Below are 15,949 nucleotides of genomic sequence, written 5' to 3'. Positions count from 1 at the left end.
CTCATTCTCCTAAAGAGCCTTGAATATAATCTCAGGGCTAGGATGAAAGAGACGTTACTGGGGCCTGCTCGAGGCAATCGACGAATAATTCCTTGGTCATTAATTTCACTTGTGTTTATTAGTTTATTTATCTTTTTTTGCACAGTTCTTTTCCATGATATGGATACACCATGGATTATTTAAAGATCAAATTATTTTAAGACATTTGGATTGATTTCAATTTTAGCAACTATTCTATTTTTAACATAAGTATGAATACTCATATACAGATTTTTGTGTTAAGTTCTCATATATCTAAAACAAATGCTAAAGAGTAGAACTGCTGTGTGCAAGTAGTTACATCATTTTAACAAACTATTTTTCAGTGTATCACAACCATTTTACATTCCAACCAGCAATCTAAATTTCTCTATGTTCTTGCTAGCAGTGGATGTTGTGACTGTTTTTAAATTTTAATCAATGTGAAAGTTATGTAGTGATTTTACACACACACACACACACACACACATACTCACACACGCAGAGGGAATACCTGCCTATATGTATGCATAATTTAATCCACATTTTGAGGGGTTTGGACAGTATCTAATGGTGTTCAGGGTTTCTTCCTGGCTCTATCTATACTCAGGAATCACTTATGATTATGTTCAAAAGATCATATGGAGTTCAGGGGATCAAGTCAGCTGTGTGTAAGACAATCACCTTAATCTCTGTGTTTGCTATCTTCTCCAGCCTTATTTTCTTAATAGAAATTTGATTAATCCTACAGATATCTTTGGGAGAAAACCACCATCTTTACTAACTTTAGTTAGACTAAGGACATCTTATGACCCATTATATATGATGTTACTTAATTCTTTTACCATCACAGTTTCCAGCATACAAATAGTCCACATATATTGTAACATTCATGCCCCAAATTTCACTTTTTTTGGGTGATTATACATATTTTTTTATCTCTTACAACTTTACAAAAGGCTTTTTTTTTAGCCACACCCAATGGTGCTTAGGGGTTACTCCTGGCTCTGTGCTCATGGATCACTCTTTGTAGTGCTCGGGGAAACCATATGGAGTGCATCTAACCTTGGTCAACCACATGGAAGGCAAATGCCCTATCCGCTATACTATTTCTCAAGATACTGTCAAATGCCTTTTCTGCACCAATTGATACAGTCATCATATTAACCTGTCAATTACTCCTCTCTATCCTATAATTTAAAAATTAATGATGAGAAAGTTTCCTTTGAAAGTGGAGTTGTGATTGAAAGTCAGGCATCAGTCATGACTTCGAAAACCTAAATGGAATATAATAGAAAAAAATAGTGAATTTATTATAGTAGAGAATGTTCCTGCTGTAAATTCAAATTGAATGGTGATTAGTAGATTTAAGTGTGACTTAACAATGAATGATGGTGTAGAAAATGGTATATAATTGAGTTCTTGACCAAAGAGAAATGTATCTTCGATGGAAATACGAGACCCACTACTATAAGAATACACTGTGCAATGAGTAGAAACTTAATTTTAATTATTAGTAGTAAAAACAATGTTATGTTAATCTTTTAGAAAACTATAATCTTTTTTACATTTTATTGTATATTATTTTATTTTTTATATATTTTTAATTGAATCACCAAAAGAGAGCATTAAAGCTGTTCATGATTGGATTTCAATCAGTGTTCCAACACCCATCTCTCCACCAGTGTAATATTCCAATGACAGCATCCCCATTTTCCCTCCTACCCCTTCAAGCCACCCTCCACCCATGCGTGCCTCTCTGGCAGACACCTCTCTTCTCTTATCTCATTCTTTTATTTCTTTATTTATTTGCTTTTTGGGTCACACCCAGCGATGCTCAGGAATTACTCCTGGTAGTGCTCAGGGGACGATATGAGATGCTGGAAATCAAACCTGGGTCAGCCGCGTGCAAGGCAAATGCCCTCCCCACTGTGCTATCATTCCAGAGACTATCTCATTATTTTACATTGCTATAGTATATACCTTACCCTTTGGCTCAAACTTCACCTTCTTATTCATTTTAACTTACTTAATGGCTGAGCTATTTTCATTAAAAAAATGGAAATAATTAACAGAGAATGTTGATAAGTACACAGTACTATAGGTGCCTGCTTAACCACTTTTCTACCATTTTTTTCTCACCTATTTTACGGCGCCTTTTTCCATAAATCATTTAAACTCTCTCCCACATTGAAGCTTTCTTCTAGGTCGGATAATTCTCACTGGCATATAAGCATATTTTAATTAATTCTAATTACCCAGATAATTCTTAGTTACTCATCTTTATATGAGTGATGAGCCATTTCTCTACCAGCCTTTATGGAACACAGTTTGGAAAATTTTTTTTCAGTCCTTCATATAACTGTACAGTTTGGACAACTTTATACTGAGTATGTTTCTGTGAAGCCTCCATATTACCAAGTATAATGATAAGTTCTTTGGCCATATATTTTATATTATCAACACTACATTAAAACAACCTTTTCCAACTTTTGTCACCTCAATATATAGGTGGCAAATAAGGTGATATCTTGCCTAGTTATAATCTTTACAACTTATAATAATTTAAAAGTAAAACATAATTCTACTGTGTAAATAATTTTTTCACTCAAATATCAAACAGGAATACATACAGTTGTTTATAATCAGAGCAGGAATTTTTAATGTTTTAAAAAAATTGTTTGATAGGTTTTTGGTAACTTAAATCAGTAAACTTCATAAAATTCTTTTGGGCTAGAGTGTGTGCTAAGAACTTAATGTGGAAAGTCTTACAAGCTTTCCCACTATTGATATCATTGCTATTATGGTTGATATTTTATAGATACTTTTTTGCCTAAGAAAACACATATTACACAAAAGGGCCATGATTCAAAAGGAGGTAGTCTATTTCCAGAACACTCAATACACTAGACTGGTTAGCATCATTAAGATATATAAAATTCTATAGAATTATTTTGAGGAAAGTAAAAAAAAATATGTAATTATTAAATTAAAAAATAAAAATAAGGAGAATTACTAAATGATAGATATATTATTTTATCTTTACATTCTGCATTTGTGACAATAGTGATATTAAATTAATATACTTACTACAAAAGTAACATTATTGATATAATTGATAAGCTTTATTTGAATATGCTTGTTGGATAACATCGGGTTGTCCTTGCTCCTCCTGCAGGGAGCTTAGGTTTATTGAGTTACTCCCACAACAGTGCCCTGAGGCACACCAATTCCATCAGGCACTAATGATCCTATATTGTTTTTCTCTTTCCTTTGTGTCATTTGAGTGGCTTGTGTAGCAATATCCTTTTTGTACAAACACAGGAAGACAGCTGATGCTATGCTTTGTAACATGGGAATTAATTGACTCCAACATGGTATTTACTCCTGGGCATCCAATATTTACTTGACTTAAGCCTCAGTTGCCCTTACTTCCTAGCACTCCAACAGCAGGGTCTTGGCGAAGGGACTGGATGGCCCTAGGGCAAGCTGAGAGCTACCCTGGCATCAAAATGGGCCAAGCCAAGAGCCATGATATTTAACTATAAGAGCATGGTCATGGACAAACTCTGTCATGACCCAAAAAGAAGTAATTGAATAAGGACCCTACTGGGTTTAGGAAAGACTAACCTGGCCTGATGACTATGGTCTGGAATATATAGCGAGATGTCCCTGAGAAGAGCAAACCTTTAAGCTTAATATATCTCTGTTTATACAAAATGACTAGAAATATTTTAAGGAGTAAATTTACTATGATTGTTTAAATGGATTACTAGCTGAAGGAAGAAGAAAACAGTATACCCTAGGTGGAATTCCACCCTTGAGCAGATCTCCTGGTAATCTGGAGTGCTGAACTCTCAGATGAGATTTTGTCCTTGAGTTAAACTCCTCAAGGAGTGGTTTTACATCTGTTTATTGTTATGATAATGTTCAGCCCCACCTTTGTGTATCCCACCCCTTCATGATTTCTAAATAACTAAGCTGTAAGAGGTAAGAGGAGACTAGAAGGTCGATAGCTAGAAGGAGGATGAGAACTGAGACTTTGGGACTTTGGAACTAGAAGGAGGACTAGATGATGATGACTGGAAGGACTATGAGGCGAGGAAAGAGATAACGACGAAGAGGGCTTTGAGGCTGACTAGGAAACTAGGATGATGGAACTATGATGACTGGAACTATGACCAAAATGTCGATAACTACAATTGTGCTGTAAGGGGAGAGATCGCACTACATGGGGCTGGAGGGAGAAATAAACTGTCTACCCACCAGCCTGAGGCCCAGATCCACTTTCTCTGTTCCCCTGATCCTTTATTTGTGCTATAGTCTGGCCCGGGGAGGTGATTCTTGGCCACTGAGTGCTCTAGTTCCCTGTGCGCCCATGCCTTTTTTTTTTTTTTTAGAAACACATATATGCTTTCTTCTATAACTGTATACTGTACTCATGCTTATGAGTTTATAATAAATACTGGTCAAAAGTCTTGTTAGCACAGATTCTAGAGATAGTAGAGATAGTAGCTTCATTACTAGAATTTTTTTGTTGTTTTTGGACCATACCTGGTGGTGCTCAGGTATTGGGGGACTATATGGAATGTGAAATCATGTTGGCTACAAGGCCAACAGGTTGGTCCTAGCCCCTATACTATCTGTCCAGCACCTTTATTAAACTTATTATTATATAAACGCCATTTTTTAGTTGCTTTTTTCAAATGTAATTCTTGATGTCTCTCACATATATTCCATGTGTAATTTTTTAGCAAAATCAAATCACTTCTTTTCTTTTTGGCTTTTGGGGTCACACCTGGAGATGCACAGGGGTTATTCCTGGCTCTGCACACAGGAATTACTCCTGGCAGTGCTAATCACTTCTTACAGGCCTCTCCTCTTCGTCTCTAAGCCAAACCACATCCAGGTCTTGCGAGGTATTTTAGCTACTTCAAAACTATTTCAGTTTTTTAAATCAGTGAATTCTTACCAAATCCACCAGGAAGATTTCTCTTGAATTTACTACAGATGATGCCACACTTTAGCTCAAAATGTTACAGCATTTCTTTCAGCACTCCAGAAAAAAAGCTCAATTCTTCTAACACAATCTTGGTTTTCCTTTACATTTGTGATTTCATTTTCCTCCCCCTAATTTACTCCACACGAGCATACAGATCTTGTTTTATCTCCATGCATCATCCACGTTTCTATCTTTGAGTTTTGGCTCTCGGTATTCTATTCTCTCTCCTTTAGTTATGTATACCTCACTCCAAATCATAAAAGTCTTTGTTAGATGTGAGCCTCTCATGATCATATTTAAGTTTGTCATCTTTTTTTCCCCCTGGCTTCAGCATATGCTATCCCTTCTCTTATACTTTTTGTTGTTGTTGTTGTTTAGGCATTTTTTTTTCAGTGTTTGTCTCCCCTATCAGAATGCAAATTTGATAAAGTCAATAATTTTAATCTGTTTTTCTTTGTTCACTATGTCAAGAGCATATATTGTGCACAGCTGTGGCCTAATAAATATTTGTTGAAACAATGAATGAATAAATACATAAATAAATAATGGGGAATAATAATCTTGGAACTATTTTTAGAAAAGGATCATGTGACCTATCTTTGCATCGGTGAGTTTGTTGGAAAGGGATCAATATACGTTGGGAAACATAATCCAGTCCCCTCCTTGGGTATCCAGACTATTGAAGAAGAACTGTAGTAGTCTGAGAGATCTGGGGCAGATCTTAGGCCAGAAGATCAAAGACAAAGAATCTCATCAGCCCACAGATACTGCTTACTGAGAGGTACTTTGGGGAAGAAATCAAGCCACGGCATTCACATTGACTAGGAATGTATATTGCATTATGTGAAATAATCAGTAAATGTGGTATGTAGTTCAAATTGCAATACTACTTGACTTTATGGATCTTAAGGGAAATGAATATGATGGCAATGTATTTCACTAGGCCACAAATATTGCTGCCTAGTCAATTTGTTTTTATCTTTATTATCATCATCGGCAGCAGCACCGTATACAATTCTCTTCCTCAAATGTGAATTTTGTTAAGGGAAAAAATATATAATAGTATATTTTCCAAGTTTCTATAGGGTAGATTCTGATAAGAAACTAAAACATCTTTTCAAAATAACTTGGGGCTAGTACTTCTTAGATGCTTCTAATATATAAATGCTGCTTAAGATCTTAGTTGCTTCACTGTTGACTTCTTTCCACCTCACCTGTCATTTTTCAAGGATGGTGGCTACTTTAATTGTAGGTAGATAATTTGAATTTAAAATTCTAAAGTTTCATTTCTTTTTCAACATTTTCTCACATACCTGACAAGTGCTGTTTTGAGTGGCAGACTGTTATATAGCCTGATGAAAATGCCGGGTATGCCTTAATATTTTTTTTTTAAACCGAGGACATTTACTGTCTCAATTTCTTTTCTTTTTATCTTTGACTGAGAGGTTTGAACATAGGGTAAGAACAATTGCTGGAGGTTTACTTTCATTTAGTTATGTTCCATAGCAGTTTTACATCCTGATCCAGAGAAGGAAGGAGGAAAATAATAATAATGAGTGTGAGAAAACACCGTGAGGTTATAAAGAGGGGTGGGGAGTGTGGTGAGTATTTTCACCTCTGTCTCATCAGATGCTACTTGAACTATTTGTTATGGGGAAGGATCAGGTTGGGACATGGTATTTTAGAAAGGTTCTTATTCAAATATGGTAAATTCTGCTCCCTGGATAAAAAAAAAAGTGCAAGAAAAGGAAAAGAAAAGGAAAGTAATTGTAGTCTTTGTCGACAGCATTTTCAAAATATTTTTGCTCTGCTCTTAAAATCAGTACATGGGATTGATGGAGAATATAAATGAACAAACCTATTGCCTACAGGGTATCAGGAGAATAAATAAAACCAAAAAGTGTTGCAAAAAAATTGGATGGCTGACATTATATGATTAGCATATCTTATTTTCTATTTGTTATTATCATTAATGTTTTCCAACAAAAATTCCCTGTATGTGTTGCTTAACTTTAGAGCTGCACATTGAAAGCTTGAAACAGTACTAATAAGCCTGGAGGATTTTTAAAAACCTAGTATTTTTAAATAATTTAAAACTTGCACAAAAATTGCATGAATGCTATGATGAACTCCTGAATCCCTTCTCTAAAAAAGCTGCTTAAAATGTGCCAGTTGTTCTAATAATGTCCTTAGGAAAGAAAGTTCAACTCAGGACCATACACTACACTCAGCTCTCTTGCTTCCATGGCTTGCTTCAGTCTGGAAGAACTTCTCAGTCTCTACTTGACTACCTGACCTTGGCATTTGAGGTCATTCATTTCATGAATATTTTCTAAATTCCTTTTTGTATGATTTTTAATCTTGATTATAACCATGTTCTGATATGTGAGGGACAGAAATATTGGATTGAGTTTTGTTGTCTTGTGATTATATAATCATTTGTCCCATTACTTTATTTTTACAAAAATTTTCATTTCTATTCTTCTTACTCTTATTATTTTTAAAATAACTCACTATTAGATGTTTCGACATCCTTCCCTCCACCAGTGCACATTTCCCACCATCAATGTCTCCAGGTTCTTTCCTGCAGGTACTTTTCTTTCCTCCTCCTCCTCCTCCTTCTTCTTCTCTAGATTCCTCCTCCTCCCTGCTCCTTCTTCCTCCTCCTCCTTCTTCTCTCTCTCTCTTCTCTCTCTCTCTCTCTCTCTCTCTCTCTCTCTCTCTCTCTCTCTCTCTCTCTCCCTCTCCCTCCCTTTCTCCCTCCTTTTGGGCATCACAGTTTGCAATATTTGCAATACAGATACTGAAAGGTTATCACGTTTGTTCCTTTACCTACTTTCAGCATGCAGTTCTTATCCAGAGTGATCGTTTCCAACTATCATTGTCATAGTGGTTCCTTCTCTATCCCAAATGCCTTCTCTTCAATTATTTCTATTTGTAATTACACATTTTTAGACATACTTGAGGCCATGTGAAATCCTATTCCTTTTCTTAGTTTATCCACCGTATTAGTGTTCATTAGGTATGTCTTCCCCAAATTCTCATGTGAGGGAGAACTTTCTCTTTTTCTTATTTATCAATTTACTTTATATTAGATGGGTAGCATGGTAGCATGGTACTCCCATTATATATTGCCATTATTTCTTAGTTTTAGGATCAAATAGTTCCATATTTGATTTATGGGAGCTCTAAAAGTTTCCTTTGTTTTTTGGTCATGTCTCCACTATTCTTTAAAGAACTTACCTTATTTCATAGCACATCAATACAGAAAAAGTTAATATTATTTTATATCTGAATCCACCCTAAGAACTCCAATGAGCCTCAGTGAAAGCCAAGATTTGGGCATTAGGTTTTCTCATTGCTTTTTAGGCTTGTAGAATACACAGACATGAGTCTGTATCTACAAAATCATGTTTATATCCACTGTTTTATTCTAATACAATAATCCACCATCACGGGGTTCTTCTAAACTTTTTTTCTTTCCATATTTTACTTTCCTTTTCCAGTACTAGAATATCCTATCCCTTGTATACAATCATTCAATCCTGCCAGGCCTCTGACCTGCAGAAGTACACTATTCATAGTCCCGACCCTGGGAAAACTGACTTCCTTCCCACTCCAAGATCCATTTTATGTGGCCCTACTGGAATGTCTTCCTGATGCAAAGCAAGGAAGACAACCATATTATGGGAAAAAATTAGGCACCATTATATATAATAGTGTTAGTATTAATGTCCAGGAATACAATATTGCTACACAACATTCATCACTAGAATGTTGATTTAGGGATTGTATAGGGGTTGGTATTAAATTGACTATGTTTAAAGCTATAAATGAAAGTTAAGATTATGGTGATTGTTAACTTTAGTATAATTGATAGTGTTAGGTAAATGCTGTTGTCAGAGATTAGTATATGGCTCCAGTTATACTAGGGTAGGGTTAAAATTAGGGATTGTGAGGGGTAGAAATTCAGTTTGGTTCTGAATATACATACAAATAAATATTTTAGGTAACGTGGCTAGAACATTGTTAACATTTGGGACTTGGCTGGTACAGTTATTGCACCTCACCACCATCAATGTCCAACCCCCATACAATCTCTAAATCAAACTTTAACTCTAAACTTGATACTAAAACTAAGCTACACCCTATACTAACCACCACCATATTCTAGGTCTAAGCCAAAATACTAACCAAAATTTAACACTCACCCTATAACTGACTTGCATTTTAAACTTTGCACACAGCGAAACCTAACACCTAAGCCCTACAAATTCTACCCGTAGTCCTAGCCCAATTCTAACCATAATCTACATTAATGCTGACTAAAGCTTATGTATAAAATTTCTAATTAGCATAAATTTAACAACTGCCATTTGCTTGTATTTTAAAATTTAAACACAGATAAACACCAATAAATCCAATACTTAACCATAAATAGTTCCTAATCCCAACCCTATAAATCTGATAATTTAACCTACCCCCTACATTAACCCTGGGAAAAACTGCCTAAAACTTCCAATTGGTTTAAATTAAATCACCCTACACTTAACTTGCATTTTTTCACTTTAAACTCAGCCAAACCTAACACATACACTATATAAACCCTAACTCTAGCCCTAATACTAACTTTAACTTATACTAACTCTAATGAGAGCTTAGGCCTAAAACATCCAATTAGTCGCATTTAACAGTTGCCCTGTACTTAATTCTCATTTTTGACTTTTAACAGTCAAAATTAATGCCTATACCTAAGCAAACACTTAGGTATTTGTGTTAAGCCCCAACCCCAACCCTTACTTCAATCTTACTAACTTTGATCAGAGCCTATGCAGAAAACTTCCAATTAGCTGAAATTTAACAACCGCCCTATACTTAAGTTGCATTAACTTTTTTCTTTAAACACCAATATTTACAAAGTTATCCATAATATAGTTGTTAGGGACATTCAGTGTTTCAACACCAGTTCCACGACCTGTGTGACCTTCTCTCCACCACTGAGCCCAGTTCCTCTCCCCAAATCTGCTTCATTAGCTGGCACAAAATAATTTATTTTATATTTCCTATTACAACAAAATGGGCCGGAGCGATAGCATAGCAGGTAGGGCGTTTGCCCTGTACACGGCTGACTTGAGTTCAATTCTTACATCCCTCTCGGAGAGCCTGACAAGCTACTGAGAGTATCCTGTCCCCATGGCAAAGCCTGGCAAGCTCCCCCTGACGTATTCTATATGCCAAAAACAGTAACAACAAGTCTCACAATGGAGACGTTACTGGTGTCTGCTCCAGCAAATCGATGAACAATGAGAGGACAGTGCTACAGTGCTAGAACAAAATGGCTAGTAGGATTATCAAAAACCACTTCATTAAAAGAAAATTTATCAAAATTGTTGTATCTCATTATAGTGTCATTCTTGTCTGAGGTTTTACTAAACTATTGCTAGTTGAGCCTTCTGTGCTACTGTGTCTTGATATTAGCTTCTATGCTGCTTGCCCATCTAATTTGGTGTGCTCTACTAGTCTGTCAGTAATGTGGAATTTGGAGGTGTCCTCCAGGAATTCCAGTATCTGTTGAACTGAGTTGATGAGTTTACATGGCAGTGTCTGTGGGATGTGGGTATGGTTTCCAGGGCTTCTAGAAGTATGGTGTGGTGGTTAAGGCTGCATTTTTAACTTGAGACACAGCCAAAGCGAATACCTACCTATGTACAATTCCTTGCACTAATTCTACCATATCCTTAATATGAATTTAACCTAAACCATATACCAGACCAGAACTTATACTGAAAACCATTAAGCTAAATTTAACAACTGCTGTAAACTTAACTTTCAATTTTTGTTAAAAAAAGTGGAAAAATCTAAAACCCACTCCTACACAGTTCTAACCTTAACAAGATTCCAAAGGGTATGGACAATTTATCTTTTAGATAAAATACCTTTTAAAAACTTAGTAATTTGTTTACTGTTCATTATCTATAATGTTTGAATGGCTTTTTATCAAAAGAAGGGTATTCAATTTAGTTTAAAGTTTTCTGTACTTTTCAAAAGGGCTAAAGTGATAGCACAGCTGGTAGGACATTTGTCTTGTACATGGCTGACCTGGAGTAGATTCCTCCACCCCTCTTAGAGAGCCCGGAAAGCTACCGAAAGTATCCCGCCCGCATGGCAGCGCCCACCCGCACGGCAGCCTGACAAGCTCCCTGTGACCTATTTGATATGTCAAAAACAGCAACAACAAGTCTTAAAATGGAGACACTACTGGTGCCCACTCGAGCAATTCGATGAACAATGGGAGAACAATGCTACTACAGTGCTACTTTTCAAAAATTCAGGGGCAAGATTAATAAGAAAATCATTTTCATATGAAAAAAATCTCTCCAGGAGATTATGTGATTGAAAGAAATTTATTATATGGATTGGGAAGAAAATACAGATTACTGTTAAGTGATTTTCATAAATAAACAATTATGTCTGTGATAGTTACCTTCTGCAGAATTTGATTTTTTAAAATGGAATTCAGCTCCTTTTCCTATATTATGATCTATTTGTTATTTATTAGTCTTCCTTTACAGTCACTCTGTTTGCAGGCATACTTTCTATTCAGAGAGGTTATAGGAAAAAAAGGTCTTAGAAAAGCAAGTAAATTGCCATTATGTCCTATATATTACCTTTGCAAACAGTTCCTTGGGCAAGAGTTCTAGTCTAATAAATAAGAGTAGGCATATAATTTAGAAGAGTTCACTTTTTTAGAACCAATTGCCTGGGAATTGAAAAATCTAAAGTGCTTTTTCATAGTATTATTATTTGAATTACTTTAAAGTTTTCACTTCATTAGATCTATTTCTGGGTCTCATCAACTTGCCCTCTTGAGAAAGAACTGGAGAACACTTCACTTTGGGAACAATTTAATTACATTTACAATGGAACACTAGAAGATAGAATTCCTGTGGTCTGGTCCTCTTAGGAAGTGGAAACACAGGAGGTGAAAGTCTGGAAGCTCTGATCCCAGAAGTTCAGGGGCAGGAAGCTGATGAAATGAGGCTGATACAGACCACAATTCATTCTCTTTAACTCAATTTCACTTTTCTAATATGTACCAAGTTTGTCTGGAGCATGACTATTCTGAACTATAAGTAATCTTATCTGAGGGCTCAATCTGTTTAATTTATAGTGTGGATTATATTTTATAATGTAGCTAGGACTTGATTATTTGCACTTTCTAGAAGGTATAACTGCTGCTCTGAACATTAAGAAAAGAACCACTATAGAATCTGAACATTAAACAGAGAATAGCTATAGGTAAATCTCCTAGAAATAAAAAAGTGATCTTATAATGATGATTTTAAAATAATCACTGTCACTGTCCTCCCGTTGTTCATTGATTTGCTCGAGCAGGCCCAGTAACATTGTGATATTATTTTGACAATAGTAGTTTAATAGTTTAATGTCCTGAAAAAGCATTAAAAATGAAGGAGTGACAGAAAGAACTATTTGTGTACTCTAACATTGCAGGTTAGCATATTGACAAATAAAATAAATAAATATACATGTCCTATATATCACTATATTTGTAGATGTAAATAAAACATATAAATGCCTATATAAGACATGATCACAGAAAGTATATACATTAATGTTAACTTGTAGACATACATTGATTTTAAACACATCTTTAAAATAGCTTTGATTTTCTGCCTAGAAGATAAAAGAGAACATTAATAGCTATCATTTAATAAGTTTACCTAGTTGAATATTAGCACTACTAAAAATGAGTCAACATTCATAACTCCAGAAGTTAGAAGATTAAAGGAATAAATGATTCTTTGAAAGTAAAACAAATTCTCAAATATGTCAAGAAAATATTTTTCTCAGTCTCACTTTAAGAGGAACTGAATAAGGATTATAAAAGCCTTTTGACATTAAAGTGAAATGCTGCTGGTATAAAATGTAACCTAATTAATTAAGATCTGCTTGAAGCAGAATCTGTATTAGAGTGATATGAAATGTGTTGTACTGTTTTATAACATAGTTAAAGCCCCCCACGCCCCCCGTAAATATTTAACATGAACACAATGGAAATGAAAAGAGAATATTCTTATCTGAAGGTAATTTATGTGTTGAATGGAGGTACCATTTATATTAATACAGAATAGTCTCTATACCTCCAACTGCTCTCTCTCTCTCTCTCTCTCTCTCTCTCTCTCTCTCTCTCTCTCTCTGTATAATTGCATGGCACAATGTAGAACATGGCTTTTAAACTGATGGAAGACACACCTTTATTATTAAATACAAAGATGAATCATTAGTAAAAATTGGTCACAACTTCTCATGATTCCAAGTAAGAAAGTCTTTTCTCTAGTTATTCTTTTCCTTTTTTTAAAGCTCTAATCTAAGATGAGGACCCATTCATTGATAGCAAGGCAGAGGTTAAATGGAGGACTACAGATTGAACACTGCAATTTTAAGGCAGTTTTAATTTGCTCCTCTACTAAATCCATGGGAATCTAGATTTGAATGAGGATGTCATGGAGGAATTCAAATATTAATGGGTTGCAAAAACGAAAATTCACATACAATTTCTTAATTGGAGAGCATGATATATTACTTTTAGAGATATAACATAAAATGTGCTCAGGAAAAAATGACTAGGGAGTTAATTTCTATAAGGTTTTTTTGTCAGTATTACAGAAAGTATTTGACTGCTTCCATTCTCTCAATAAGATTTAGCAGAACTACAAAAATACTTAAAATTTTTTTTTGTTGTTGGTATGCTTCCAGCATAGATAACTGACCACTTATGACATTCAGGTTAAAGGTAAAATCTGAGGCCTTATTGCATGTCTAGGGAAAATTACTTTTTGAATAACACACGATACAACCTTTATATCCTAATAGGGCAGGAAGAGTTCAGATATGGACATTTGCACTTTCAAAATGACCAGATTACACATGATTCACTTGCTCTGAAATGGTTCCATAAATGTAATTTCCAAATTTATTTCTTCATCATACTATGAAAAAGGTGAGCAATAAGTTCTAATATATTTAGGTATTTCAAAGAGGAAAAAGAGCATTCTTTTTCTCTTTAACTGTTCAAAATATTATTGTGGAATTTCCAGTATGTGGAGAATATTATGGAAAACAGCACATTCCTTGTGCCTCCAATAAAGGAGATTTCATTATATTGTACATTTTTCTTATTCCCTTTTAACTGCAGCATAATTAAAAAATAAAATGAGTAAAGTAACTCAATGCAAATTTAATCTGATGTTAGAAGAAAGCTGCATAGCAGACTAAATCAGATATGGGAGCTTTTTCTAAAACAGGATTAAGCAGCATTTCAAATCTCCTAGAATCAATTCTCATGGGACATTCTCACAGAAAAGATGATACTGAGTTAAGAAAACATTTTTTTCTTATGGAAAAATCACAAGTCAGAGCTTGCCACTTATGCTATCCAACATACGTTTGGTGATTATCCTGTAAATGAGCATCGATTGTTTTGTGTAGACTCCAATATTTCCAATCTTTGAGAAACTGTTCAGGTGTCCAGAAAGGCCAATTGCAAAATTATGTCAAATATTTTCTAGTGAAGTGATTGTTTTTCTGAGAAAACAAAGAAATTGCTTTACATTGGAGTCTGACCATACTGCTTTCTAAGACTAACTCTAACAGGGCAGAGAGGGAAAAAAAACCAACTCATCAACAAAAACTTAACTCAAACCCTATATATTTATTGTTTCTGGCTAACCCACAAGGTGGCACTAAAGAGAAAAGTGACAAAAGTGAAGATCAGCCAACTTTGATACTAAATCAACTGTCTTAAGATTTAAACCTATCTAATAAAATTATCTTCCAAATTTTAATATGCTAATAAATCAAATGTTCATATTCAGGTCCATTGTTTTTTATGGTAGACTGTTTTAGAGTAAAGTAAGTTTCCATTAATCAAGCAGTCAGGTTTCTAGAGTTAGAGCTGGACTAAATTTTTCAGTCTAGTTCTTTTGTTAGTAATAGTTTCCTGACAGATTCCACAGTCAATATTTTTTTTTAATTAGAACTATGTATCATTTAAAGTCCTTGTACTTATTGTTTTTAATGTAAATATAAAAAACATTTGATATATAATGCAATATAAAGATAAATATACCTTTCATGCTGAAAGTGATAACTACTATAATACAAATTACTTTTTAAAACCACCATTAAAAAGGTAGTTTAGCCAAAATCCAAATTTTTAAATTTTAAGAATAACTTTAAATGATAAATATAATAATATAATAGTCATTATTATATATAGCAATATAATTATAAATAATACACATAACAAAATAATAATAATAATAAAATAATAGTAAAAATACTATTGAAGGATTCCCAAATACGTATTTATCTTTTTTTACCTGGAGGGTACTTCAGGATGACAATATGGAAGCATCTTCACAAAACCATGTGCAGAGAAGGAATGAATGGAATGACATAAGCATAATTTGGGTATGTAACTCTTAAAGTAAAGAGGTAGTAAGGCTGAAGACCCTTACAATGCCAAGTGGCAGAAGGATTTTAGCCTTTTCTGCACATATCTCTTCTTACTAGCAGGGAGAATGTAGAGACAAAAACCAAACAAAATAATAATGATTATTTCAGCTTATGACCAAGAAAGTAAGTTACTATGCATAGGCCTAAAAATTTAAAGGAAATGTTATGATGATTATTTTACAAAGTTTTAAAGAGGAATTCATTGAACTGAAAAATATTTTAGCACAGCGGGTCGGGTGTCTGCCTTGCACGTGGTCAACATGGCTGACCCTCTGCCCCTGTCGGAGAACCCGGCGAGCTACCCAGAGTGCCTCGCCCACACGGCAAAGCCTGACAAGCTACCCATGATGTATTCGATAAGCCAAGCACAGTAACAAGTTTCACAATGTT

The sequence above is a fragment of the Sorex fumeus genome, unplaced genomic scaffold (assembly GCF_029834395.1).
Source record: "Sorex fumeus unplaced genomic scaffold, SorFum_2.1 ptg000081l, whole genome shotgun sequence".
Classification (NCBI taxonomy): domain Eukaryota; kingdom Metazoa; phylum Chordata; class Mammalia; order Eulipotyphla; family Soricidae; genus Sorex; species Sorex fumeus.
This window is presented reverse-complemented; position numbering follows the sequence as displayed.